Source organism: Vulpes vulpes, chromosome 5, assembly GCF_048418805.1.
Source record: "Vulpes vulpes isolate BD-2025 chromosome 5, VulVul3, whole genome shotgun sequence".
NCBI classification, from domain to species: Eukaryota; Metazoa; Chordata; class Mammalia; order Carnivora; family Canidae; genus Vulpes; species Vulpes vulpes.
The window spans coordinates 62781573-62808556 of NC_132784.1; the positions used below are offsets into that span (position 1 = coordinate 62781573).

General features: G+C 47.2%; 1 long non-coding RNA gene across 4 annotated transcripts in view; it reads left to right on the forward strand.

Moving 5' to 3' along the window:
* LOC112924344 (uncharacterized) overlaps window positions 1-26765 on the forward strand; it is a 92834-nt gene extending 66069 nt beyond the window's left edge. The window contains exons 2-7 of one of the 4 annotated variants that reach the window (XR_012001867.1): window positions 1368-1486; window positions 3360-3590; window positions 4876-5185; window positions 19871-19978; window positions 20671-20707; window positions 24859-25046. This is a non-coding gene — a long non-coding RNA (uncharacterized lncRNA). Of the gene's footprint in view, window positions 1-1226; window positions 1487-3359; window positions 3591-4875; window positions 5186-19870; window positions 19979-20670; window positions 20708-24858; window positions 25047-26045 lie in introns of those variants that run through there. The other 3 variants (XR_012001868.1, XR_003235855.2, XR_003235854.2) reach the window with 3 other exon arrangements.
* The last annotated feature ends 219 nt before the right edge of the window (window positions 26766-26984 follow it).

Genomic DNA, 26984 nt, shown 5'->3' on the forward strand with positions numbered 1-26984 from the left:
TCCCCCCTCAGCATCACTCCTGTCTGCCTATAGCTCTCTGGTTCTACCTGCAGGGACTCTGGGGAGCAGCCCCATCCTATCTGCTCTGGGGGCTACTGAGGGGCCCACCTAGGGCTCCCCTTCTTGGTTGGGGAGGGGGCTTCCCATTCTTCCCCTCAGCCCCCCTCTCCATCCAGGCAGCATCCAGCTCCCTGGCTCAGGCAGGCCTCCTCCCCTCGAAACCTCTCCCAGCCCCTTACCACCACCCCCTCCAGGGCAGGGTCAGCCAGTCGGGCTCTGCTCCCCACCTGGGCCCAGCAGTAATTGATGTGCTCAGAGTGGCCTGAGGCAGGGCGAGATCCGGAATCATCAAAGGAAGATTAAATTATGCTCTGAAGCAGCCAAGGGGTTGTTTTAGGAAGGTTTTCGACTTGAGGCTTGTGGAGAGCTGAGTTGCTGCTGGAGCCCCCCTGTTCTGGGCCTTCGCCCTCTGCGAGGTTTTCTGGCTCCTAATTGGGCCTGGGTTATTGGTCTGTTCCTGTCCTAGTGGAGTGTTGTTTAAAGGAGCCTGGTGACTCCCCGTGGAGGCTGCTGGAGGTGAGCCAGAGGATAGACGTGTAAGCCAGGCCAGGGTGGCCTGGCCCCCAGCAGATGTGCTGGGATTCATGATATCTGAACCAAGGAGTTCTCTCCGCCAGGCCCAAGGGAATGGAGTCAGGCACTTGCTGTATGACCTTGGGCAAATCACCTCCCTCTGGGCCTCTCATTTCTCTTCATTAGTTAAGTGGCTTACACACACACACACACACACACACACACACGCACGCACGCACACACGCACACACGCACATTCCAGAAATCTTCTATTCAAATAGTATGCTGGGTTTGTAAGGTCAATCTATAAAGCAGATATGAGAGGAGGTGGTCTGGCTAAAGTGGGTACGAAGCTGGAGAGAAAGCTGCCCCTTCCTCACCCCTGCCCCCCAGCTCACCCTCCCCTTGGCATCGTCTGTCCCCCACTGCTCTGCCTGAGGCATCTCCATTATATTAGAGATCTGTCACTTCTTCCTTGCTGCGATACTAAATCAAATATGTTGAAATTAAATTTTTTTTAAAGAAATGATACATCTGGGAAATCTTACATGCTAAATGCATTTTTAGTTTGGGATATGGAAATGTATTATCTTCCTTCCTCCTTCCTTCTCCCTTCTTGACTTTTCTCTCTTGTCCCTTCATCTTTTGTCTGAACGCTCCCCTGTGTCCTTTTAGCTGCAATGGGCTTAATCAGTGGCCCCGTCCCTACTGGGCCCCAGCACAGGCATGTGTCTTCAGCTGCAAGGCCTAAGGAATCATCAAGTTTGAAACCAGTGTCCTGACCTTACATGCAGGGAGACCAAGGTTCAGTGAAGGAAGGAACACACTCCTGACCCTTGACTTCCCTGGCTCCACTGCAGGGTGCCTCCTTCTAAATCTTCAGTTTGCTGAAGCAGAGGACGCATCATGACAGGTAAAACAGGGGAATCTTATTCTGTGGGAGCAGCAGTGGGGAGTCTGGGCCTTCTGGCCAATTACCGAGACCACACTGAACTTTCTGGGGGTTATCAACTCTCCCACCCACTCATCTCTTCATTTGTTTGTTCATCTCTCCCCCGCCTCCCTCCCTCCTTCTATCCCTCCTTCTCTCCCTCCCTCCCTTCCTTCCTCCCTTCCTCCTCCCTCCTTCCACCCATCCATTCCTCTCTCCCTCCACCCATCCTTCCCTCCATCCCCCCCTCCATCTGTCCATCCATCCATCCATCCATCCATCCATTCCCTCTATCTACCCACCCCTCCATCCATCTAATGTGCCTCATGCCTTGTATGTATGAAGCCCCATACTAGGAGCTAGGGTGCTTGCTCTACCCTTCAGTCTGCTTGACAGAGAAAATAGTAGCCCAGAAACAATTACAGCACAAAGGAGATTGGCCTCAATGACACAGGAGAGGTTCATGCAGTTTTAGTCCTTTCCAGAGAGTGAAAGAATGACTAGATTTGATGGATCAGATTATGGTGAACTTCCCAGAGAAAGTGGTGTTTTCTACACTGGGTTTGGACGATTGGGAGGTAGAACCTGGGAGGGACCAGCAGCCCCAGGGGTATGATAATAGGCATGTTTGGAGAAATGGAAGGTAAGTTGGATAAACAGTGTGGACAGGACCTTTCTGCCTACGGTGGTGGTGGCCTTGGTTTCAGGGGCTGGGACATAGCTGTGATAGTCTCAGAGAGGTGGTGATCCCCTGGGCTTCTCTGCCCCTGGGCACTGGGAGTGGGGAAGGTCTTGGGTTTGTGGCTCACCAATGGAGTCATGCTCAGTAGTATCTAAACTCATTTTGTGAAGTGCAGATCTTTCGCACCTCATAAAGTTTCCATATAGTTGAGTGGGCCCTTGGAGACCTCCAGGTGCTGCTGCCTGCCTGCCTGCTTCCTCACTGCCCTATCATGGGTTCGAGTCAGAAGCTGCGACATGTATAGGGCCCGTCCTACAGCTCAGACTATGGCCCTAGGTGGGGATAGAGAGATGCTCAGTAAGTTCCCAAGGGCCAAGAGCTATTCCTAAGGGGCCCCAGATTCAGTCCATGTCCTTGGATGGCTCTAAACAGAATACGTGGCCTGTACGAACCTGGACAAGGGATTGTCCTCTGCCTTCAGGCCCCTCTTTCCCCTCCATTTATTCTAAAATTTCCTTTACAGGAACCAGGCAGTTCAGGGAAGAGGGATCTTACATGTCTGAATTTGAATCTTGCTAGTTGTTTGGCCGTGGGCAGGTGGTGTCACCTGGTTAAGCTTTAGTTTTCCCGCTTGTAAAATGGGGATTAATACCCATTTTCTAGGATTGTTGGGATTTATAAATAAAGTACATAAAACCCCGAACACAGTGCCAAGCGCACAGTACTTAATTTGAGGGTCAGCCCTGAGGGAACAAGCTTCAGGAAGCCCAAGGAGTTCCAGAAGAAGAGGAGGAAGAAGAGAAAAGGTTGCTAGAAGAAGAGAGTACAGGAGGGGTTGGCCTTTGGCCCTGAGGGTCGCAGGCTGGAAGGGCTTCCAGGCGGTGGAAGAGGGGCTCTTGAGGTTGTCCTTGGGCACCTGGAGTATGTCCTCACCCAGCCAGTCACTGCTGAGCCCATAATGTTGCCAGGCAGGCTGGGCCTCAGCTGTCAGCCCAAGTAGGAAAGGGCAGGGACACAGGTCCCAGGATGACTAAGGGACTGTGCTTGAGTGACCGGAGACCCCAGCCCAGGGCAGGCCAGGAATGGCCCTCTTCAGTAGCTTTGAAGAGACTAGGGGGTGGGGGGAGTCGCTCCCTGCTGGCACACTTCAGGAATTGTATCTCTCACTTCCAGGATGTGGCCAAGGTTCCCAGCCCACCTGCCACCTGAACCCAGCGCAGAGAATGGATGTATGTGGACCTGGAAACCCCTACACTGGACAGCTTCTCTAAGACCTTGAGGGAGGGGACCCCCTAGCTCCAGGCTGATGCAGCAGATGTCTCAGTCCCTGTGTCCCTGGCACTGCTTTCTGCTTATTAAATGCCCAAAACCAGGGTTGGCCGGTACAGATGCCCACAGGGCCAGGTGATGTGAAAAAGTGGGGTGGGCTAGGTGTGGGCTGTGGTGAGTGGCTGGGTGCAAGGAGAAGTGCAAGGCACATGTCCATTCTGAAGGGGGCAGTGGTGCTCAGCACCAGCTGGTGTTGCCATGGGAATATGCAGGCTTGGGTTGCCAGAGCTTCAGATATTTTAAAAATAGCTTGAAATCTGGACTTTGTGAAATTTTCCAATTGTGTAGGCGACCCTTCTTCCCACCTTCTGGAATCCCTTTGTCTTTTCTGCTTCTACCACCTATTAGAGCCACAAACTCCCTCAAGTGATTCCTTGTAGAGCAAGGTAGGATTTCCTTGGGTTCATCCTCCCCTTACTCCTTGCTGGACCTCAGAATTTGGTGAGCAGGGCCTTCGGCTGTCTGTTCGTTCAGCAGACATTTCTCTAGCACCTGGTTTGTGCTGGGTCTTGTGCAGAAAGGTGTGGAGGATGGGAGAAGTGAAAAACACAGAGTGTGGTTTTGGGGGTCCACAGAGCCCTGGAGGGATAGTGGAGGGGACAGGCATCCATGGAGGCTGTGCCAGGCGTCAGGAACCCTAAGGACACTGCCCCGTGTGCTTCCCTCCAAGACTTCATACCAGAGTGGTGGTTTCTTGTCTGAAATCAGCCATAGGGGTGGGAGGGTTGGCTCCATGCTGCACTCATGCTCTTTTGTCATCTTTTCACTCGCTATTCCCAAGGTAGGCTCCTCTGGGCTCCTCAGATGTCACCTCCTCAGAGAGGCTTTCCAGGACATGCTAGGTAGAGTAGCACCCCCAACTTTAGCAACACCTTCTCTAACAGGTTCCCTGCTCTTCATAGCATGTGTCACGGCCGGGAATTCTGGACTCGCTGGTCTTCCACCTCTCCTGCCCCTGGCCATGTGGCCATGAGGGCAGGGCCTGGCTCAGACCCATTTGCTACTGACCGCTTGCAGCAGGGGCTCTCTGAGGTCGTGTTCAGCAGGTGCACTCTGTCCGCAAGCCACCCTCCTTCCCATCTCTTCTCGGGAAGCCGTCTCAGCAGGGGGAGCACTCAGCCTTGGACCCCTCCCGTCCAGCCCTAGTGTCTTCACTGGCAAAATGGGCACCCCCGTGGTAGTTCTAACCTCCCGGGGCTGGGAGGAGAGCAGGTGCGTGTGGTCCTGTGAGGTGAAAGTCTCAACTCTGTCATGGGGTGTGGTGTCCCTGGGTCCTGGCTGGGAGCTTGGAGCCCATCTCACACCAACCCCCCAACCCCCAGCAGCGCATTTTTCCACTTGCCTTGTTTCCTGCCTACAGGCCTGCTCTGCAGTTATCTCCCTGCTCTTGGCAGAAGCACCGAGTGAAAAAGATGGGCGGAGGCTCCCGGAGCAGACGGTGCAGGAGACAAGAAGCCACAGATGCAAAGGGGGATGTTCAGAGCCTGAGAAATCCTAAAGCAACTGCCACTCTTGGTCCTTGGGCTTCCAGTAGCTCCTTTCTCTCACCCACTCCTGGGGAGGGACACTGGCAGATGAACCTTCAGCGAGGCATAGGCATCGGCATCCCCACGTGGAGGATGTGGCCGTGGGGCCTGGTTTGACGGCCAGAGATGCCAACAAGCAGATGTGTAGGTGCCTGGACAGGGGAGGGAGCCGGGGCTGGAGGTGGGGGTGGGGACCCGCCCTGTGGTGTCCACTCGCTGCCTTGTGCCTGCTGGGTGCGCAGCGTGTGGAGTCCTGGCTGGCGGGCTGGGGTTCGGCGGCGGCTGTGGCGGCCCCCCGGGGCTCTGGCGGGGGGGGGGGGCGGGCTCTGGCGGCCCACCCCGGGCTCTGGCGGCCCCCCGGGGCTCTGGCGGGGGCGGGGGGGGCCCGGGCTCTGGCCCCCCGTCTGCCATCAGCGCTGTTCACGAAAGGGTCGGGTTTGCTGAGGCTGAGGGCATCCAACGGGGAGGACAGAATCAGAATCCAGAGGACTGGAGGGGGCAGTGCTGAGCCGGCCACTTCCCCGGGACACCCCCTCAGACTAGTCGCACGAACCCCCTGAACACTGGCCTCTCCATCTGCACAATGGAGGTGACGCCAGCTCTCGGCGGGAGCCCCAGGGTCAGTGGGGCAGCGGGCACGTGGCGGCCAGTTCCGAGCGGGGCTGTCGCGGGCAGCGGTAAGGACGGTGGGGGCCCCCCGCGGCCGGGGCATTCCTGCGGCAGGGCCTGGGCTGGCGGGGCCTGGGCTGGCGGGGCCTGGGCTGCGTGGGCGCCGAACAAATGTCTGTCAGATGAACGAGCAAGACGCAATCCGACAGGGATAAATGTCAGCTCCGGGACTCGGATCCAAAGGCCCAGCTGCACAGGGGTGCTGGGGGTGGGCGGGGTGGGGGTGGGTGGCTCAGCAGCAACAGCACAGGAGTGAAAAGTGGAAGGATCTCAGCAGACAGAGATTTGGTCCACGCGAGGCCGCTTGCCGAGCCAGGCAGGGCCCGGTGCTCAGGTGCAGGGAGGCCACCCGCGGCCACGCCTGCCTCCCCGGCCCGCGCCACTCCGCGTTCGGCCCGCGGGGTGCTCCGAGACACGGGGCGGGGCTCCGAGGGCCGCGTGGGGGCGCCAGAGCTCGCCTCTTCCACTTGCGCCGACAGTCCCTGCCTGGCTCGAGCCTCGGTTTCCTTGTCTGTAAAATGTGCACACCACAGGCTGCTGGGGAAGAGCAGGAATGGGGGTTGGGGCCCCGCAGGACTCGATCCCTCACGTCTGCCCGCCGAGCCCCTCAGCGCCAGCGCTGTCCGGCGGGGGGCCAGCGCGTCCGCTTTGTGCTATTGGAGAGGATTTCGGGGTGGGGCGGCCCCTCCCACCCTGACCTCCCCACCTTCCCCATTTGAGCTGATCCCATAGTTCAGCCGCTTTACCCGCGGCCCGCTTCCTCTTTCCCTGCACCTGTGTTGGGTGTAGGATTGTGTGTGCGGAAAGCCTGGGCCCGCGTTCCTCCTGCATGCGCCAGCCGGCCCGGGTGTGCCTGCCGCGAGCCTGCCTGCGGGGCCCCGTGCGCCCTCTGGTGGCCGCAGGGCGCACTGCGCCGGGATCTGCGGGAGGTCTGGGAGCAGAGCGACCAGAACCACGTTGGAGTTCAGACGTCCTGATAAAAATCCTGGACCCCGTCAACAGATGGATGGATAAATACGATGTGGTATACACACCCAGTGCAGTATTATTCAGCTTTAAAAAAGGAACGGAACTCTGATACCTGCAGCAACACGAGTGAGCCTTAAAAACATGCTTAGTGAAATCAGCCCGACATAAAGCAACAGAATATTGTATGATTCCACTTATAGGAGGTATCTAGAACGGGCAGATTCATACATATAAAAAGTAGAGCACAGGTAACCAGGGACTGAGTGGGGAGAATGGGGAGCTACTGTTAATGGGTGTAGAGCTTCTGTGGGAGCTGAAGAGAAAGTTCTGGAAACAGATGGTGGTGATGGTCACACAACACCGGAAATGCACTTAATGCCACTGAATGGCACACGTAAAAATGGTTAGAATGCTAAATTTATGTTATATAAATTTTACCAAAATTTAAAAAGCACCAAGAAAAATCCTGGACCTGACACTTAAAGGCTTCTCTGAGCCTCCATGTCCTCATCTTTAAAATGAGGGGTGGGGAATAATGCCTAGGTCACTGCCACCACCCTGGTCCAAGCCACCTCCCCCTTGGCTGAAAGATTGCAAACAGCCTCCGTGATGGTTTCCGGGCTTCCCTCTTGGGCCTCCCACCCAAGTCTTTTTCAACTGAGCTGCAGAGCATCTAAAACTATAAGCCAGATCAAGTCGCATGCCCGCTTAAAATTCTCCCCGGACTCCTCTCCTTGGCTGACAAGATCTGGGTCTCGACCCCTACTCCTCTCAGGACTTCCCGTTCCCCTTTTGTCCCCAAGCTGTCACTCCATGCTCCTTCCTGCCTCCAGGCCCCTGGTCTTGCTGGTTACCCTGCCTTGAACAGGGATCTCCCAACTGTCTTGTTTTGCTGACTTCTTGTCCCTAGGGTCTCAGCTCACATGTGGCTTCGCTCTGTACCTCCCACTCCAACATTGCCTTGCTTCCTAGTCTTATCACCTCTATCTGGCTTAATTTCCTTTCTTCCTAGCACCAGCCATTATCTGAAATTGTCTTATCTTCTTTATGGAACTGGTTTATTCAACTGACTGGACTTCAGTGCAAGTGGGAAGCAGTTTTTTCTCACCTCACCGTCCTAGCACTTGCTCTGTCGCTTCTCTCTTTCCCCTCCTTGAAAATACTTCAGGGGCTCCAGGCTGGCTCAGTCTGTAAAGTGTGCAACTCCTGATCTTGGGGTCGTGAGTTTGAGCCCTACGTTGGGTATAGAGATTACTTAAAAATAAAATCTTCAAAAAAGAATTCAGCTAAGTGTAGCTTTACCCATTTCCTTCCAATATTAGATCAATTTCAATTTCTGGCATCAGAAAGTCTGATTCTTTTAGGAGACGTACATTGAAGGATTTAGGAGTGAAGTGCTGTGATGCCTGAAGCTTGCTTTCAAACGGTTCAGCCAAACCATGCACACACACACACACACACACACACACACACACCCGTCAACAATTTTTGGGTGAGCATATGGGTGTTTATTGCACTATTCTTTCAACTTTTCTGTGTGTTTGAAAATTCTTGTAAAAAGTTGGGCAAAAAAGAAACAATTTTTGCCAAGTTAAAAAACAAGCCTCATCCTATTGCAATAGAAGTATTTATTCTCCATCCAATATCAGCTTCCCCTATGCAAGCTGACTGGGTCCTCAGCAGTGGGGAAGGCGGTCGGTGGGTGTGTGGTCACTGAGGATCAGATCTCTCTGATTCACCTCCTTCCCCCAGGCGGGCACCGGCTTTCTGGCTTTTCTGGCTCCAGCAGGGTCCAGAGGCGTGGAGGGCTGACAGGAAAAGGGCAGTGCTCCTTGATGCAGGAAAGTCTGATCCAGGGGAGCACTCACACCCTGCCTGGTGCTCCTGACAAAGCCTCCCTCTGTGAGGTCACCGCGTGCCCACAGGCAGCCGTCTCGGGTGAGGTCCCGTCGGGAGCACGCCAGTCCAGCTCTCTCCTGGGTGTCCATCCGGCCGTGGCGGGAGGCGGGTCTCCCCGCGCAGCCTTCTCCCCTCTGATCTGCCAAGCTGGAGGCCAGTCCAGGTTTCTGGTTTCCTCTTCCTCCCAACTTCTCTCCTTTGGCTTTGCCTCGGCGGCACCCAAGGGTCAGCAGCTCAGCTAGCGCCCAGGACGACAGTGTGGGGATGACATACCACATCCTCTCCAGCCACCTCTGCCCTCTACAGTGGTGCTCCTGAGTCCCCCCTCGCCTGGCTTGAGGGGTGGTGTTTTCTGCGGGTGTGTGTGTATCAACACTCCCTCCCCGTGGGCTGGCAACTTTCTTTGGAAGAAATTCTAACTCACCCTGGATTTTTCAACCTCACTGGGGTAGGCTGGGTGAGGTGGTGGGCTAGGGTGAAGGCTTGCTTTTGTCTCTCAGTGAGCCAGCCGAGGTGGCCCTCTGGGCCCTGGGGCCTCAGCAGAGTGCTGAGGGCAGGAAAGGCCTGATCTGGGGTGTTGTCCCCTCTAGTTACTTCTTGAAGTCTCTGCAGCACAGACCAGGAAACTTTCTTACTAGGGTCTATTGGTTGAAGGGGAAGCCAGGCAGAGGCCAGGCTGTGGTGGGTTGGGAGGCAGGATGCAGACACCAAGTTCACAGCAAAGAAGCCAGGTGGACCAGATCCCTGGCGCCACCCCAGGTTCAGCCTCAATGCAATCCTTGCTGAACCAGCCAGCCCCAATCTTTTTTATTTTTATTTTTCTTATTTTTAATGGTCGGTAGGGGGGAATGCTGTGTTATCCATCTTAGTTCATTCCAAGCCCACATCTAACTGGGATGGTAAATTTCATGGGCCAGCCTCCCCTCTCAGCTCATGCTTTGCAGGACATCACTGCTGAGATGCTGCTCTGCTTCATTCCTTTCCTCATCGTCTTCGCTGGTATGGGGGTGTCCTCTGGCTGGGGGCATGCTTGCCACTACTTGCCTTCCTTCTTGCACACTCACAGGCCCTTCCCCCAATTTGATGCCAGTCTGTGTGATGGAGATGTCCACAATGCTGTTTGCCCTGACTCCTTGGGACTCATTTATCTGGCAGCCTCTTGGGGTTGCTGGGAAACCCGAGATGGGGGGCTGCATCTGGCATTTACTAGCGGCCACCTAGTCTCAGTGACCAAATGGTTGGCTTTTGACTTACATACATATATGTTTTATATATATATGCACACTAATATTATATATAATATTAGTATATCATTATATATAATCATGCATATATAATATATACCAATATAACAATATATAATAAACATATATATGCAATATATGTATATTAAAGAGATTAGTTTATTTATTTTATTACTTTATTTATTTTAGAGAGAGGAGGGGCAGAGGGAGGGGGTGAGGGAGAGAATCTCAAGCAGACTCTCCCCTGAGTGCAGAGCCCCACTCAGGGCTCAACCCTGAGGTCAAGACCTGAGCTGAAATCCAGAGTCAGATGCTTAGCCAACTGGGCCACTCAGGCACCCCGGGCTTTTGACTTATAGACGACAGGAGGCCTTTGGTCACATTATGGTTCTGGACACCTCCCCTACTCCTCATCTTCTTGTCATGGCTGAATACTTACAGCCCCTGGGCCCATGGTCAACCAAAGGAGCAAGAGAGGTGCTAGGAGGGTTGAATGCAGAAGCCAGGCGTGCAAAGCCGGCCATGGAGTAGGTCTGGCATGACATTAGCTGTGCCAGCTCTAGATAAAGTAGGAGGACTAAAAGGTCAAGCAATTTCTCCTGGTTCTGTTTTTTTTTTTTTTTTTTTAAGATTTATTTATTTATTCAGTCAGAGAGAGCGAGAGAGAGGCAGAGACACAGGCAGAGGGAGAAGCAGGCTCCATGCAGGAAGCCCGACATGGGACTCGATCCCGGGTCTCCAGGATCACTCCCCGGGGCTGCAGGCTGTGCTAAACCGCTGCGCCACCAGGGCTGCCCTCTCCTGGTTCTGTTATGCATGCATGTGTGTGTACACATGTATGTGTATAAATATGCATGCATGTGTGCATGTGTGTGCACACACATTAGGAGGGGTTGATTCCATGCTGCTGGATCCTGAACTACAAATCGGGTGCTAAAAATGAAATTAAGGTTTATTGTATTGGTCAGTTATCTCCTAAAACCAGCGGCTTACAACAGCAATGATTTATTTTTGCTTCCAACTCTGTAGTTTGCCTGGGGGTCAGCCAGACCCCGTCTTAACTCTTGCTGGGTTTAGTCAGCTTAACCTGGAAATGAAAATGGCCCAGAAGACAAAGGATAAGCAGAGAGTGGGTGAGAGTACGTGTGCACGCACATTTGTGCACTTGTGTGTGTATGAGTGTGCGTGCGCATGGTGTTGGTGCATGCTTGTCCTGTGTGTGAGGTGCGTGCGTGTTTGCACGGTGGTGAGGTGTTAGGGTCTGGGGTGGGGCAGGCAGAGGTGGTGGCTTTGAGGGGTAACGAGTGTTTACCATGGGAGTATAACTGCAAATACAAATAAAAAAATAACAAATGAGTTTAATCCTCCCTATTCAAAAAAAGAGAAGAGATTTTATCCCTCCATTTCCTTAGAGCATTCAGTTTAGAAACCTTGGAATTGTAAGTTCTGCCTCTTTGAGAAGTATGTAAATCTTTTCATAAGCTAAGCCTCTCACCAGCTCATATCTCAGGAATACTTCCATGAGGACTGGGAGGCCATCTCTTTGAAATGGAATCGTGGAGGAAGGAAGCCCCCTGTCTCTCCTTCTGTGGGGGAGTAGCTGCCTGACCTCAGCTGGCTGCTGTCAGAAAGCAGCGGAATCTATTAGCAGACACGGTGACCACAATTAGCAGACACAGGTGACCACAGTAATTACTGGATAAACGTGGCATGAACTGCCTGTGAGGGATCTGGGGCCAAGCCCTGCCAAGAAGGTCTAGTGGCCTATCCTGAGAACAGGTAATGTGCATGCTGTGCTAACTGGCCGCGGAAGAAGAGGGAAGACTTCCTTTGCCATCTCTTTGCTCCTGCCTGTGATGTGCAGCACATTCTGGTTGAACGCTTAGTTAATCATAAAGCTGCGTTCTCTCCCTTCTGCTTTTGCAAATGGGTGTTCTGGGGTGGCTGGTGATTTTTGTCTTTCATTTGTATTTTCCACTCTCAGTGTCTGGGCGCCCTCCTGTGATCCTTTTGTGCACGAACGGGCATCTTTTCGAGAGAGAGAGAGAGAGAGAGAGAGAGAGAGAGAGAGAGAGAGAGAGAGAGACAGAGAGACAGAGAGAGAGAGACAGAGAGAGAGAGAGACAGAGAGAGAGAGAGACAGAGAGAGAGAGAGACAGAGAGAGAGAGAGAAGCAAGTCTCCCAGCCTCCCGGGCCACCGGGATCCCCCCGGGGCCTCCTTGGCCAGCCTTTCTGGAGGCAGCCTCGGCGAGGAGCCCCGGAGTCGCGCAGCACCCCCGCCCCCAGCAGCCCCGCGGCCCTCCGGATGGACCCGGGACGGCTCGACAGCGACGCCCTGTGGCCGCCAGGGGCGCCAGCGGCGGGACCGCCGGTGCTCTCCGGGGCCTCCCGCCGCCCTGGCCCTGCGGACAGCTTCAGCTGCGGGCAAGGGACCGTAGTAAGGCAGCTGGGGGCTTGATCAACCGACCGGGAAAAGTAGTCGCTATCATCTAACATTTCCTGACCACCGACTTATAATGCAACAGGCATCCCTGACCCCAACCTGGGAAGGGTGGGGGTGGGGGTAGGGAGGGTCTTGGCTTTGGCATCAAGGTGTCTGTTTCCCACATTACTTGATAATAAAGTATTGACTGCTTCGTGGCGTGTGTCGTAGGCTGCGTCAGTGTGTCCCTGAAACGAAATGGCAGCACCAAAGCAGCCACAGCAGTGTCTCACACCCAAAGGGCTGCGTCCCTGGGTCAGGCCAGGGAGGGGTCCCTGGGTAACCGAGCGTCATTCTTGGAGCTTTCTGTGCTGTGCTCCAGGGAGCATCTTTCACACAGAGCCAGGGAAATGGTGTTCTTCATTGTTAATGTGCCTTTGAACCCAGGCCAGTGAGGAGGGTTGGACTCACCAAAGGAAGAGGGTGACTCGGATGTGTCCAAAGGGTCTGGATCTGGAAGGCAGATGTTCTTGGCACAGGGGTTGTAGGTACCCATAATTCCCTTTGTATTAATTCCTGTCGATGAGCATACCTTGGGGAGCATTCTGTGATGCCTGGGTTGGGTGGGAGAGAGTGGTTGGTTGATTACTGCATGAGTTTGCTATGGCTGCTGTAATGAATTTCCACAAATTTAGTGACTTAAAGCAACACAAATTTGTTCTGTTACTGTTCTGGAGGGTAGAAGTTCTGGAGGTTAGAAGTCCCACTAGGCTTAAGTCAAGGTGTCCGCAGGACTGCGTTCCTTCTAGAGGCTCTAGAGGAGAATCTGTTTCCTTGCCTTTTCCACTTCTAGAGGTTTCCACGTTCCTTGGCTTGTGGCCTCTCCCAGCAATCACATTGCTCTGACTTCAGCTTCCATCATCACATCTTTTTTGATTCAACCACCTCCCTCCTGTAAGGACCCTTGGAATTACATTGGGTCCACCCAGATAATCCAGGATTACTTCAATCTTGCAATTAACTTGCAATCTCAAGATTGGCAAAATCACTTTTGCCCTGTAAAGTAACATATTCACAGATTTCGGGGATTAGGCTGTGGATACTGCTGAGGAGACATTATTCTGTCTACCGTAATTTCCAATGTCTGTTTCTTAGTTTGCGTTCTCTCAAAAGCATATCGATCCTGAGACAAGAGCAAGTGGTTTATTTAGGAGGTGACCTAGGAGGGCAATGGAGAAGTGGGACAGGGAAGGGAAGGGGAACAGTAGAGGGTGGGTCATCTAGACAGATACCCTTGTGGGTCTCTGGAGCTGAATGCCACTGGGGAAATTCAGGAGACAGCATGGATCTTATGTCTTTGAGTAGTCTTGCACCCTGGCTGAGGGAGTTGAGGTATTGGTAAGGCAATAGGGAGTCAGGCCATCAGTTACCAAAATGGCCAAGGCCAACGGGCTGTGGTCAGGGTATTGAGAGTCTTTGCCTGTCAGCGTTGGTATGGGAGGAGAGTGTGGTGGGACTATGGCAAGGCCCTGTCCCCCTCTATATTCATAGGACTCCTGGGAGGGGTGTGTGGCCAGGGCCAGGAGGCAATCTACCTGCTTTACTCAACAGATGGGAGGGCCAGCAGGTATAGGCACCATCCCCTCCCACAGCCTGTGCACTGCCACTATCTCATCTGACCTCCCCTGAAATAGAGATCCCTCAGATAACCTGTGCTCACTTGGAAGTCAGGGTGGGAAGTTTCTGGCGCCCAGTGGAGAAGGAAGGAGTTGGAGGATGTTGCAGGAGCTGTGTGAAGTGGAGGGCGAAGGGGCACTCAGTGAGCACCTCCTTCCACAACTAAGCCTTCTGTCTGCGCTCACTGACTTTCCCCAGCATCTTCTCCTTTCTTGCCCCTTTTCCTTTCCCTCCTTCTCTAGTTTTTGCTTTTCAGAATTGCCATGTTTTGTCATTTTAGAATTAAAATGCATAGCAAATGTGTGCCCAAACACCAGCTCTGACTTGTACCATCATTTACTAAAATGCTTTCTTTTTTTCTTAAGATTATTTATTTATTCATATGGGAGAGAGAGAGAGAGAGAGAGGCAGAGACAAGACAGAGGGAGAAGCAGGCTCCATGCAAGGAGCCCGATGTGGGACCAGATCCTGGAGCCCTGAGCAGAAGGCAGATGCTCAATTGCTGAGCCACCCAGGTGTCCCACTAAAACCGTTTCTTATGGAATTTTTCAAACATCTATTAAGATCACTCAGCTTCATCATTTGGCAAATCATGTTTCACCTATATCCTCCCCTGCCCCATTTTCTTCTCATTGTTTAAAAGGACAATTTAACATTACCAATGTGAGGAGAATATGATCTGAGACCAAAGAAGAGTCCTTTAAATGGAAGAATTTTATTTTATTTTATTTTATTTTATTTTATTTTATTTTATTTTATTTATTTTATTTTTTAAATGGAAGAATTTTAGATGAAAGAAAAATATTTACTGTCTTGTTTTTTCTTATTATATGGCACTCAGATGCATACTGTGTCATAAATCAGTGTTTGAGAACCACTTATCAAACCCATTGTCCTGAGTGTACAGATGAGAGGATCAAGAGCCAGAGAGAGAGGGACTTGGCCAAGGTCACTCAGAGAGAAATGGCCAGGCAGGCTGGAAGTCTTCTTGGAGCATAGGCCCATCGGAAGCAAGATTATGCAAAATCTTTTTTCCGCCAAGAAAATAAGAAAGATCAGGAAGTGGCCCATGACATTATCCTGTCCCTGAACTCAGAGCTTGACCCTCTATGGATATCAACATTTATTACTGGATTGAGGTGACCTTGAGGAGCTATGGCAACTATCTATTGCTGTGTAACAAACCAGTCCTCCAAAATGTAGTTGTTCAAAACAACTTCATTTATTTAGCTCATGAATTTGTGGGTTCTTCTGGTCGGGTCAGCTCAGATGATTTCTGCCGGGGTTTCTCATGGGTCTGCAGTAAGCTGGTGGGTTGGTTGGCAGGCTGGTTGGTTTGATCTGGTGGGGGGCTCATTTCAGCTCCAGGATTTTCTCATTCTTACAGGAAGCAAACTAGCCTGGACTGCCAAAGAGCAGCAAGAGAGGAAAGCCCTGTGAGCAAGTACTTTCCAAGCATCTACTTGGTTCATGATTGATAAGATCTCTTTGACCAAAGCAAGTCACACAGTCATGGGATGGAGCAATAGATCCCCCTTTCTTTCTGCTCTCCCTCCTGCCCCCTCCTCCCTTCTCTTCCTCCCTCCTCCTCCTTCTTCTCCTCTTCCCCTTCTCCTTCCTCCACCTTCTTTTTCTTTTTCCTCTTCCTCCTCCTCCCCCTCTTCCTCCTCCCCCCTCCTCTTCCTCCTTCTCCTCCTCCTCCTCCTTTTCTTTTTCTTTCTTTTTCTTTCTTTCTTTCTTTCTTTCTTTCTTTCTTTCTTCTCTTTTTTCTTTCTTTCTTTCTTTCTTCTTCTTCTTCTTCTTCTTCTTCTTCTTCTTCTTCTTCTTCTTCTTCTTCTTCCTTCTCCTTCTTCGACCTTTTCTTTCATTACCAGTTTATTTCAAAGGATATTAAAAGATACAACTTAACAGCCAGCTGAAGAAATACATAGGGCAAGGTCCAAACAAAAGAGCTTCTGTCCTCATGGAGTTCAGGGTTTGATATGGCAGCATGTGAAAATGTTCTGGTTCCCCAACCTGGAAGTCAGACTCTATTTCTTCTTCTTCTTTTAAAAAAAGAATTTAAAAAGATTTTATTTATTTATTTGACAGAGAGAGATGGAGAGACAGAGACAGAGAGCACAAGCAGGGGGAGCAGCAGAGGGAGAGCGAGCTTGATGTGGGTCTCCAGCCCAGGACCCTGAGATCATGACCTGAGCCAAAGGCAGACACTTAACTGACTGAGCCACCTAGGAGCCCCCAGACTCCACTTCTTGATGGGAAGATCATGTCATATTACAAGGGTATAGTTGCAGAGTGGGTTGCGGGAAGGATTTGTGGTCATATTCACTGTCAACCACAGTGTCTTAGTCTGTGCAGACTGCTGTAACAAAATACCATAGACTGTGTGGTTTTAATAATAGGAATTTGTTTCTCACAGATTTGGAGGCTGGAAAGTCCAATGTCAGAATGGTAGATTCACTGTCTGGTAAGGACTCACTTCCTGGCTTGTAGACAGCTACCTTCTCTCTATGGGCTTACGTGGCCTTTCTTCAGTGTGTGCATGGAGGGAGGCAGATCTCCCTCCCTATCTTCTTCTACTATAAGAGCACTAATCCTATCATGAGGGCCCCACCCTCATGACCTCATCTAAACTTAATTATCTCCTGAAGGCCCCACCTCCAAATACCATCACAATGAGAGTTAGAGCTTCAAACATATGAGTTTGGGGAGGATACAAACTGACACACAACATACAGGAACCAAGGAGGACATCCATATGTGGAAATAGAGTGATATATTAGTTTCCAGAGGCTGCTGTAACAAAATACCATGAACTGCATGGCTTAAAACAATAGGAATTTTTTCTCTTATAATTTTGAAGGTCAGGAGTCTGAAATCAAGGCGTCATAGGGCCACACTGCCTCTGGAGGCTCTAGGACAGAATGAGTTCTTTGCCTCTTCCAGCAGCTGGTGGTTCCTGGTCCTCCCTGACTTTTGGCCACATCACTCTGTTCTCGGCTTCATGGTCACATTGTCAGTCTTCTCCTCTACTTCCAGTGAAAATAAATTCAGGACCCTTGTCATTGAATTTAGGGCCCACCTAGGGCCCACCTAGATAATCTAAATAAGCCCTTACTCTCAAAACCCTTAACTGAATCACATCTTTTGTCATATGAGGGAAGAGTAAGTCTTACCATATAAGGCAATAGTCACAGGTTTTAAGTCACAGGATGTAGACCTATCTTTCTGGGCACCATTCTGTTCACTACAAGTGGGTTTCAGAAAACTGGATTTATCTCGTTCAATTTTGTAAAGATGGAAAAAGAGGGTATAGGTGGGTGAGTGAGCAGGCACCAGGAGATTTCAGGGGGGAGAAAGTTTGTCAGGGAGCCATTGGAAGGCTTTGTGAATGTGAAAGTGATTCGGAAATTTTCCTCAATGGAGGAAAGCACACGGACTCAAAATGCATGCTTCATCGTTTTACTGAAATTGCCTATGCTGCCCAGTACATCCTATATCATGAGAAAAGAAGTCTAAACTTTGGTCACCAAAATATACATTCCAGATCCTTCCACAAACTCAGATTCCCATGGAACCTATTCTATTAGTCACTTACTACTGTGGAGCAAATTGCCCCCAAACTTAGTGGCTTAAAATAACACATATTTATTAGCTCACGGTTTCTGTGGGTCAGGATTCTGGTGGACCTGGCTTAGCTGGATACCTTGGGTTCAAGGTCTGCTATGAAGATGCAGCCAAGCTGCTGGCTAGGGATAGGGTCTCATCCGAAGGCTCTACTGGAGACAGGGGATTTGATTCCATGTGGCTGTTTTCAGGTCTCCATCCCTCACTATGTGGGCTTCTCCTCATAGCAACCTTATAATATGGCAGCTGGCTTCCTCCATAGTGAGAGAGAGAGAGAGAGACTCAAGATAGAAGCTGTAGCCTTTTTATTATTTATTTTTAAAGATTTTATTTATTTATTTGAGATACAGAGAGAGTGAGAGCAGAGGGCAGAGGGAGAGGGAGGAACAGACTTTGTGCTGAGTGTGATGCAAGGCTTGATCCCAGGACCCTGAGATCATGACCTGAGCCAAAGTTAGATGCTTAACTGACTGAACCACCCAGGCAACCCTCTATAGCCTTTTTATAACCTAATCTCAGAAATGACAGCGTATCACTTTTGCTGCTTTCTGTTTAACCCAAATATTAACAAACTAATGTTTATGCTCCTGAATCATTAATTAAACTGACCTCAATGCTTCTGCAAGACCTTGAGTTAGATTGGATTATCCTCTCCTCCCTTTGCTTTTGTAGATGAGGAAGGACTTCGAGAAGTTAAAACTGTTTCTGAAGTAAATGTAGTCAGTAAGCCAGCATTTAAACCCAGGTCTGCTCAGTTCCCTACCCTAGATGTGCCCTTTCTATTGGGCTGTGATACTTCTTGAGGTGAGACTGGATTTTATCCAGAACCCTCAACTGCCTATTGGTCATCAGCTTCTTCTCTACTCACTTGACTGGGTATCAATCTACTGGGGCCTGTTGTAACAAAGTACTGCAAGCTGTGTGGCTTAGAACAACAGAAATCATCTCATGGTGCTGGAGGCTATGAGTATCAGCAGGGTTAGTTTCTCTTAGAAAGAGTCTGTTCTATCCCTCTGGGCTTGTGGTGGCCCCAGGCATTCCTTGGCTTCTAGATGTGTCACCCACTTCTCCATCCTCACCTGACATCCTCCCTGTGTGTCTGTTTCTTCTTATGAGGATGCCACTTGTGCTGGGTTAAGGCCCCACCCTATTCCAGTATGGCCTCATCTTAACTAAATACGTCTGTAATGACCCTCTTTCTTTTTTTTTTTTTTTGTATGTATTTTTTTATTGGAGTTCCATTTGCCAACATATAGTATAACACCCAGTGCTCATCCCATCAAGTGTCCCCCTCAGTGCCTGTCACCCAGTCACCCTGTCATCCTGCCCACCTTCCCTTCCACTACCTCTTGTTCATTTCCCAGAGTTAGGAGTCTTTCTTGTTCTGAATGACCCTCTTTCCAAATAAAGACACATTCTGAGGTCATGGGGGCTGAGACATCCACATATCTTTTGGGTGGGGAGACACAACTCAAGCCATAACAGATTTTGAACAGAACTGAAAAGAATTTAAGACATTTGGACTCATTAAGAAAATTACTTTCATATGACCTAATGACAGGAGGTATTTGAAGTTTTTCATTCAGCTTTATGTTTTTAAACACTTTTGACTCCAAGGTGTGCCTAAATAGGTTAAAAAAGCTTCCAATTTCAGTTACGGGAGGCATTTAATTGGGCTGCCATATGGACGGATCAGTTCACCTGGACTCTTCTTTGCCCTCTGGTATGAGACAAGGGCCCAGGAGCAGATCCCACAAACATTAAGTTAAAGATTTCCTTTGTCACTGGTCATCATCTCTGTTACTTCTCCCGTCTACTCCTCCCTTCATTAGAATGTAAATCTTTGAGAGCAAGCAGCTTATCTGCGTGTTGATCACAAGACAGAGAACTGTGCCTGGTGTCCTGTGGGTGCTCAGCCAACATGTTTACAAGGCAGATGACATAAATGAATTTAGGCGAGGAACCATGGTAATTCTGTACTTAGTTTTGACATTCGCTTTTGGTCCTTTCTCCTGAAGAAGTGGTAAAAGTGCTGAGCCAGGTGGTAGAGGGCATTATCAGGGTTCTTCTAGGTTCTGGCTGATATCCCTTTAGGTATCCCGATAATGGAATGCTAACTGACCAGTTATTGTATCCCCACAATGTTCTCGTTCCACACTGACCCTTGGTGCCCCGGTTCCTTTTCACACGATGTCCTCCTGGGGCCAGAGCAGTGCCTCAATCATTACATCAAATACCAGATCTCTCCACTAGAGGGCAACAGCACAGTGTGAAGAGTTTGGGATCTGAAGGCATTCTTGTTTGCATCTCTTTCCTTCCAGGTGAGGTTCTAGAATGCAAGACAGAGGAAGGATTCCTTTTGGATCATGATGATGAAGGAAGGCAACAGCGTGGTGATAGCAGAAGAGCAAGATGGAGCCAGTGGCAATGTAACAATATGACATATAACATGATGGTTCAGAATTAGGGGTTTTTCTATGTTTTGTTTTGTTTTGTTGTGGAGGTGGGCCACCTAGGTTCAAAAGTGGGAGAGGAGAGGGCATATCTCTTCTCTTTGAAGACAGCCTAGAAGTTATGCACATTATTTCTTCTCACATCTCATTGTCCAGAAAACACTGCTGCTAAGGATTCACATGGCCACACTTTTCTGCAAGGCAGGATGTGAAATGTAGCCTTTTCCCCTGAATGGCCAAAATTCTGTAGTATGTAAGAGGGGGAAAATGGATATTGGAGGCTTACTGCCAGTTTTGACCACAAGTCAACCAGCTGAGGTTAAGGAAGCAATATGGGTAACAAATGGACTGATTTTTAGTTAGAGCAATGAACTGATTTTTAGTTAGAGCAGGAGACTCCCGAGGTGATTCAGATCCAAGACACTAGTTATTAGGCTTAGCTTCCTTCATTGTTTGCAGTTTAATGTGTTACATCAGGTAGATTTTTGGATTTTACAACCGGGATCCTTCATCATCCCTGCCCCATGCTCTTTTGGAATCCTCTTAGCCTGGCATCCTGTTGTTATGATTATGCAGAACTGGTCAGTTAGCATTATTTAAATCTCTTATTTGTCCACTTAGCATCTTATTATATGTTAGTAAAGACACATGGAAATTTCATCTCCTAGGGCATGAATGATGAAGCCATCCACGTTGATGTACATGGTAGGTATTTATCCTTTCTGATGGCTGAGTAATATTCTATGGTATATATAATCATCACTAAAGGCAAGGGAAACAACAGCAAAAATGAGCTATTGAGACTTCATCAAGATAAAAAGCTCCTGTACAGCAAAGGAAACAGTCAACCAAACTAAAAAGTCACCTACATAATGGGAGAAGATATTTGCAAATGACATATCAAATAAAGGGCTAGTATTCAAGGTCTATAAAGAAGTTATCAAACTCAACACCCAAAAACAAATAATCCAGTCAAAATTGGGCAGAAGACATGAACAGACATTTCTTCAAAGAAGACATCTGACAGACATGAAGAAACATTCCACATCACTTGTCATCAGAGAAATACAAATCAAACCCACAACGAGGTATCACTTTACACCAATTAGAATGGCTAAAATTAACAAAACAGGAATCAACAAATGTTGGCGAGGATGTGGAAAAAAGGGAACCCTCTTACACTGTTAGTGGGAAAGCAAGCTGGTACAAACATTCTGGAAAATGGTATGGAGATTCTTCAAGAAGTTAAAAATAGAGCTACCCTACGACCCAGCAATTGCACTACTACGTATTTATCCAAGGATACAGATATAGTGAAATGAAGGGGCACCTGCAACCCAATGTTCGTAGCAACAATGTCCAAAATAGCCAGACTGTGGAAGGAGCCACGATGTCCATTGGCAGATGAATGGATGAAGAAGTTGAACATCTTTTCATGTGACCGTTGGCCATCTGGTTATCTTCTGTGAAAAAAATGCCTATTTGTTCTTCTGCCTATTTTTTAACTGGATTTTTTCTTTTTTCTATTGAGTTGTGTGAGTTCCTTCTATATTTTGGAAATTAACCCCTTATCAGATATATGATTTACAAATATTTTCTCCCAGTCTGTAGATTGTCTTTTCATTTTGTTGACTATTTCTTTTGTTTCACAGAAGCTTTTTAGGTTGACATAGTCTCACTACATAGTGATGATGGTTACACAACTTTGTGAATGTACTTTGTGACACTGAATGTACACTTTTAAATGATTAACATGGTTATTTTTTTTAGATTTTATTTATTTATTCATGAGAGACACACAGAGAGAGGCAGAGACATAGGCAGAGGGAGAAACAGGCTCCCCGCAGGGAAGCCCGATGTGGGACTCAATCCCAGGACCCCGGGATCACGACCTAAGCCGAAGGCAGATGCTCAACCACTGAGCCACTCAGGTGCCCAACATGGTTAATTTTATGTTACACATATTTCACTGCAGTGAAGAATAATCACTACACATACAAGCATACATTGTATTAATGTATTTTCACATTAATCACATTTAGGAGCCTAGTAACAATGAGTTTGGCTTAAGAAATTTATCCTCTCTCAACAAGATGAGATCTTCAAAAATCTTCAGATGTTGGAAGTTATCAGACACATGAGAAGAACAATGATCCTTACTATATCTAAGTAAAAACAAGATTAAAAATATTTGCAGGAATAAGAAAACTATAAAATAGCATAATTATGAAAAAAGTAGGGCTTTTAGAAGTGAAAAATATAAATGATGTATTTGGCAGCAGATTGGATTCAGAGTTCTCTGAGATCTTAGTGAAAAATAATGAGCCATCTGAAGGATACAGGAAGAAACTGTATTAGTTAAGTTGAACTCTAGCAGTTCTAACAAAATTTTCAAATTCAAGAGATTTAATATTATAAAATTTTTTCTTGCTCACTCATAAAGTCAGTACTGTAGGTTAGGCAGCTTTCCCTGACAGCTCTCCTCAGTTAAAGATCTGGACTTCTTTCTATGAATGACTTTGACATCTTTGAGTCTTTTTCTTTCTTTTCTCTAGACAGGTGTGTGTGTGTGTGTGTGTGTGTGTGTGTGTGTGTGTGTGTGTGTGCAAGCAAATACACTTTTTTCAGTAAGTAATTTGAAAATACTCTGGGGTTGTAATAGATATTATTAATATGATTTATAAAGAATTTCATTTTATAAATTTATTTAAATAGGTTTTGGGGCATCCAAACTAGACATAAAGCTTTCAAAAATGATGTCTGGCGTTTTTGCTTCAAAACACTAGAAAAATCACTTGGCTGATACTAATAGTTAAAAAAAATAGTCTCTAAATGTTGAAAATAAAGAGACTTTCAATATGCTATATTCTATTCATTGCAGGTGTGGATAGAATTAATTCTCAACAAATGAAAAGACAAACTGGATGTAATCATTTTAGATTTTTCTTTCTTAGCATTGGATTTCAAAATACTTGGGACATCTGGCTATGTGCTGTGTCAGAATTTTGTTTAGATAATTTCCATGAAGATCTAGTTAAAATAATCTTGAAATGAATTTGCAAAATTACTATCATTATCATGCTACTTATTAACTTGTATTTCAACATCAGTTTCTCCAATGCTTTCTGTACTTGACCATCAGTCAGTTATATGTATAACTTCAACAATTTATGATTAAAGATAAACAAAATGCCAAGCAATCCAAACCATCACCATCACTGGCAATTCAGCTGAGTGAGAAATCCACTAAGTTGTGATTGCACTCATCTGATCTTGACCAACTGCTCTAGTTTATTAGGCGGAATTCTTTTTGTTACATTAAAAAAAAACTAACACTTTAAAGCTATTGTGTTAATTAAGACAGAGGAAAATTAAAACGGGTTTCCAGTTTTAGATAAGATTTGAAACTAGTATGTCCTATTGGTATTATTTCTCAACTCCACCCTTAAAGTGGACTAAGAAGTGTAAGAGAGGTAGGTTCATGGATAAACGAACCCATTAAACCCAATAAATCTCCCAATAAAACCTGGGAGAAACTCTTGAGGAGGCAAGGTGGTTGAATTACAGAGCATCAGTGTATAAATTCGCAGGCAAGTGCATGAATAGGCTCTGCCCAAGAAGAAGACACATATTATTTAGGGTGGATTGTTTCCCTGTCTCCACATCTTATCCTTCCCACCAGCTTTGTTGAGGTATAATTGACATGTAAAATTGTGTAAGCTAAAGGTGCAAAGTGTGATGATTGGGTATATGTATACATTGTTAAATGTTTATCCCAATAAGATAGATCTCATCTTGTTGAGAGAGGATAAATTTCTTAAGTTAACATATTCTCTACATAATCGCTGTTGTGTAATTACTCTTCTTCTGATGAGAACATTAAAGCTGTACTCTCATAGCAATTTTCAAGGATATAATACAGTATAGTCACCATGCTGTACCTTGCTTGGATCCTTGGAATTTATTTTATAACTGGAAGTTTGTATCCTTTGACCACATCTCCTCATTTCATTCCACACGGCCCCCCACTGCTGGCAATCATCTTCTGCTTTCTGTTTCTGAGATCAACATTTTTAGATTCCACATATAAATGAGATTATATAGTATTTATCTTTCTCTGCGACTTATTTCACTTTTGTAATGCTCTCAAGGTCCACTGTATTATCACAAATGGCAGGATATCTTTATTTTTTTGTTGCTAAATAATATTCCATTACATGCACACACACACACACAGATACTATATATATTTTTTATCTATTTACCCATCACTGGACACTTAGGCTGTTTCCATGTATTGGCTATTGTGAGTAAGGCTGCAGTAAAGAGTATACAAATATCTTTTCAAGATAGTGATTTGATCTCCTCTGGTTATATATTCAAAAGTGAGATTTCTGGATCATGTAGTAGTTCTGTTTCACATTTTTTGAGGAGCCTTTATATTGTTTTCCATAGTGACTGCCCCAGTTTATATTCCCAACAATAGTACAAAAGTGATCCCTTTTCTCCACATCCTTACCAGCATTTATTATAGCTTGTCTTTTTGAAAATAGCCATTCCAGGAGGTGTGAGTGATATCTTATTGTGGCTTTGATTTGAGTTTCCCTGATGATGAGTGATGTTGAGCTTTTTTTTGTATACTTTTTGGCCACATTTATGTTTTCTTTGGAAAAATGTCTACTTGTGTCCTCTGCCCATTTTTAATAGGATTGTTGTGGTTGTTTGCTACTCAATTGTATAATACTCATAAATTTTGAATACTAATCCCTTGTTGGATGTATGGTTTTCAAATCTCTTGTTCCAGCCAACCAAGAGTTTGCTTTTTCACTTTGTTGATTGTTTCTTTTGCCGTTCAGAACCTTTAGGGGATCCCTCGGTGGCTCAGCGGTTTAGCACCTGCCTTCCGCCCAGGGCGTGATCCTGGAGTCCCAGGATCCAGTCACACATCGGGCTCCCTGCATGGAGCCTGCTTCTCCCTCTGCCTGTGTCTCTGCCCCCGCCCCCCTCCTCTCTCTGTGTCTCTCATGAATAAATAAATAAAATCTTTAAAAAAAGAACCTCTATAGTTTGATAGAATCCTACTTGTTGATTTTTTTCTTTTGTTGCTCATGCTTTTAGTATCATATCCAAAGACCATTGTCAAGGAGCTTTCCTCCTCTTTTCTTCTAGCTAATATAATCAAATAGAGATAGGTCATACTGGATTAGGGTAGGCCCTAATCCAATGACTGGTGTCCTTATGAGAAGAGAGAAATTTGGGACATAGAAGCACATTGGAAAAATACCATGTGGGGATGCCTGGGTGGCTCAGTGGTTGAGCATCTGCCTTCGGCTCAGGGTGTGATCCTGGAGTCCTGGGACTGAGTTCCACATTGGGCTCCCCCCGGGGAACCTGCTTCTCCCTCTGCCTGTGTCTCTGCCTCTCTCTCTCTGTGTATTTCATGAGTAAGTAAGTAAAATCTTAAAAAAAATTACCATGTGATGTTGGTGGTTGAGAGGGCTGTGTCTACAAACCAAAGAAATAAAAAAATTGCCAGCAACAACCAGAGGCAATGGATGATTCTCTCTTAGAGACTTCAGAAGGAGTATGGCCCTGCTGACACCTCGAATTGGACTTCTAGTCTCTAAAATTGTGAGAGAACAAATTTCTCTGGTGTTAAGCCACCAAGTTTGTAATACTTTATTATGGAAATTGTAGGAAACTAACACAACCTTTTCTCTTTCCCTAGAGCCAGCTCTAGTCATTCTCTCTGCATCCCACATTCTAAACAGTGACTTCTGCCAGAAATTCAAATGCCCAGTCTCTCTCTCCCGCCTTTGAACCTTCAAACAACCTGCTTCTCTTAGCTGAGTAACATTACCCCACCAACTCTCAATACTTCAGTAACTGACAAATATCTTTCAAGTGTCATCTTAAACAAACGTTTTTCCAGGAAGCCATCCAGGCTGTAGATTATATTAGGAACCCTACTACATTACCATTTTAGAATCTATCTGTCATGTAGCACAATGATTCTTAACTCTGGCATATTTCATTTTCCTAGGTAAATTTCAAAAATTCAAATCCTTGAGCCCATGCCCAGTTTCTTATTCAAATGATATCACTCGTTGATGTTTGGGAAGATCCCATTCAGATGAAGGAGCTGCCACTGGAGATGGAGGAAATAGTGACACTTTTTCAGAGGGAAGGGAAACAAAAGCAAGAATGAATTATTGGGACTTCATCAAGATAAAAAAACTTCGGGCAGCCCAGGTTGCCCAGCAGTTTAGCGCCGCCTTCAGCCCAGGGCCTGATCCTGGAGACCTGGGATCGAATCCCACGTCAGGCTCCCTGCATGGAGCCTGCTTCTCCCTCTGCCTGTGTCTCTGCCTCTCTCTCTCTCTCTCTCTCTGTGTGACTATCATAAATAAATAAAATCAGAAAAAAAAGTAACTGAGTACAAATGTTTGCGAAACAAGTCTACCGGTGAGAATAGGATTCTTTTTTTGAGATATTTCATTTAATTGGAGTTCAAAGTTAGTTTTACCTATAATCAAAATCAATTGCAAATGCTATTTATAAATGATAGTTTGTAATGATATTTTGTATATATCTTCTTGAAATACACTGCTAAATACTGACACTAATCCATGAACATATGATTTTAGCTGAACATAAATTGCTTGGAAGGCATTTGCAGAATGCAACTCAAGTGTTCCCTGGATATTAAGTTGGATGGAAGCTCCCCGGCTGCACAGTTAAGTGGCTATTTAAACACAAATGGGATTTGGGAATGACTCAGTCAGTTAAGTAATCCTACTTTGATGTTGGCTCAGGTCATGATCTCAGGGTGGTGAGATTGAGCCACATGTTGGGCTCCGCACTGAGCATGGAGCCTGCTTAAGATTTTCTCTCCCCCTTTGTCCCTCTTCTCCCTTCTTATGCTTTCTCTCTCAAAACAAATTTGTAAATTCACAATTTCACCTTGTAACTTAGGTTGAAC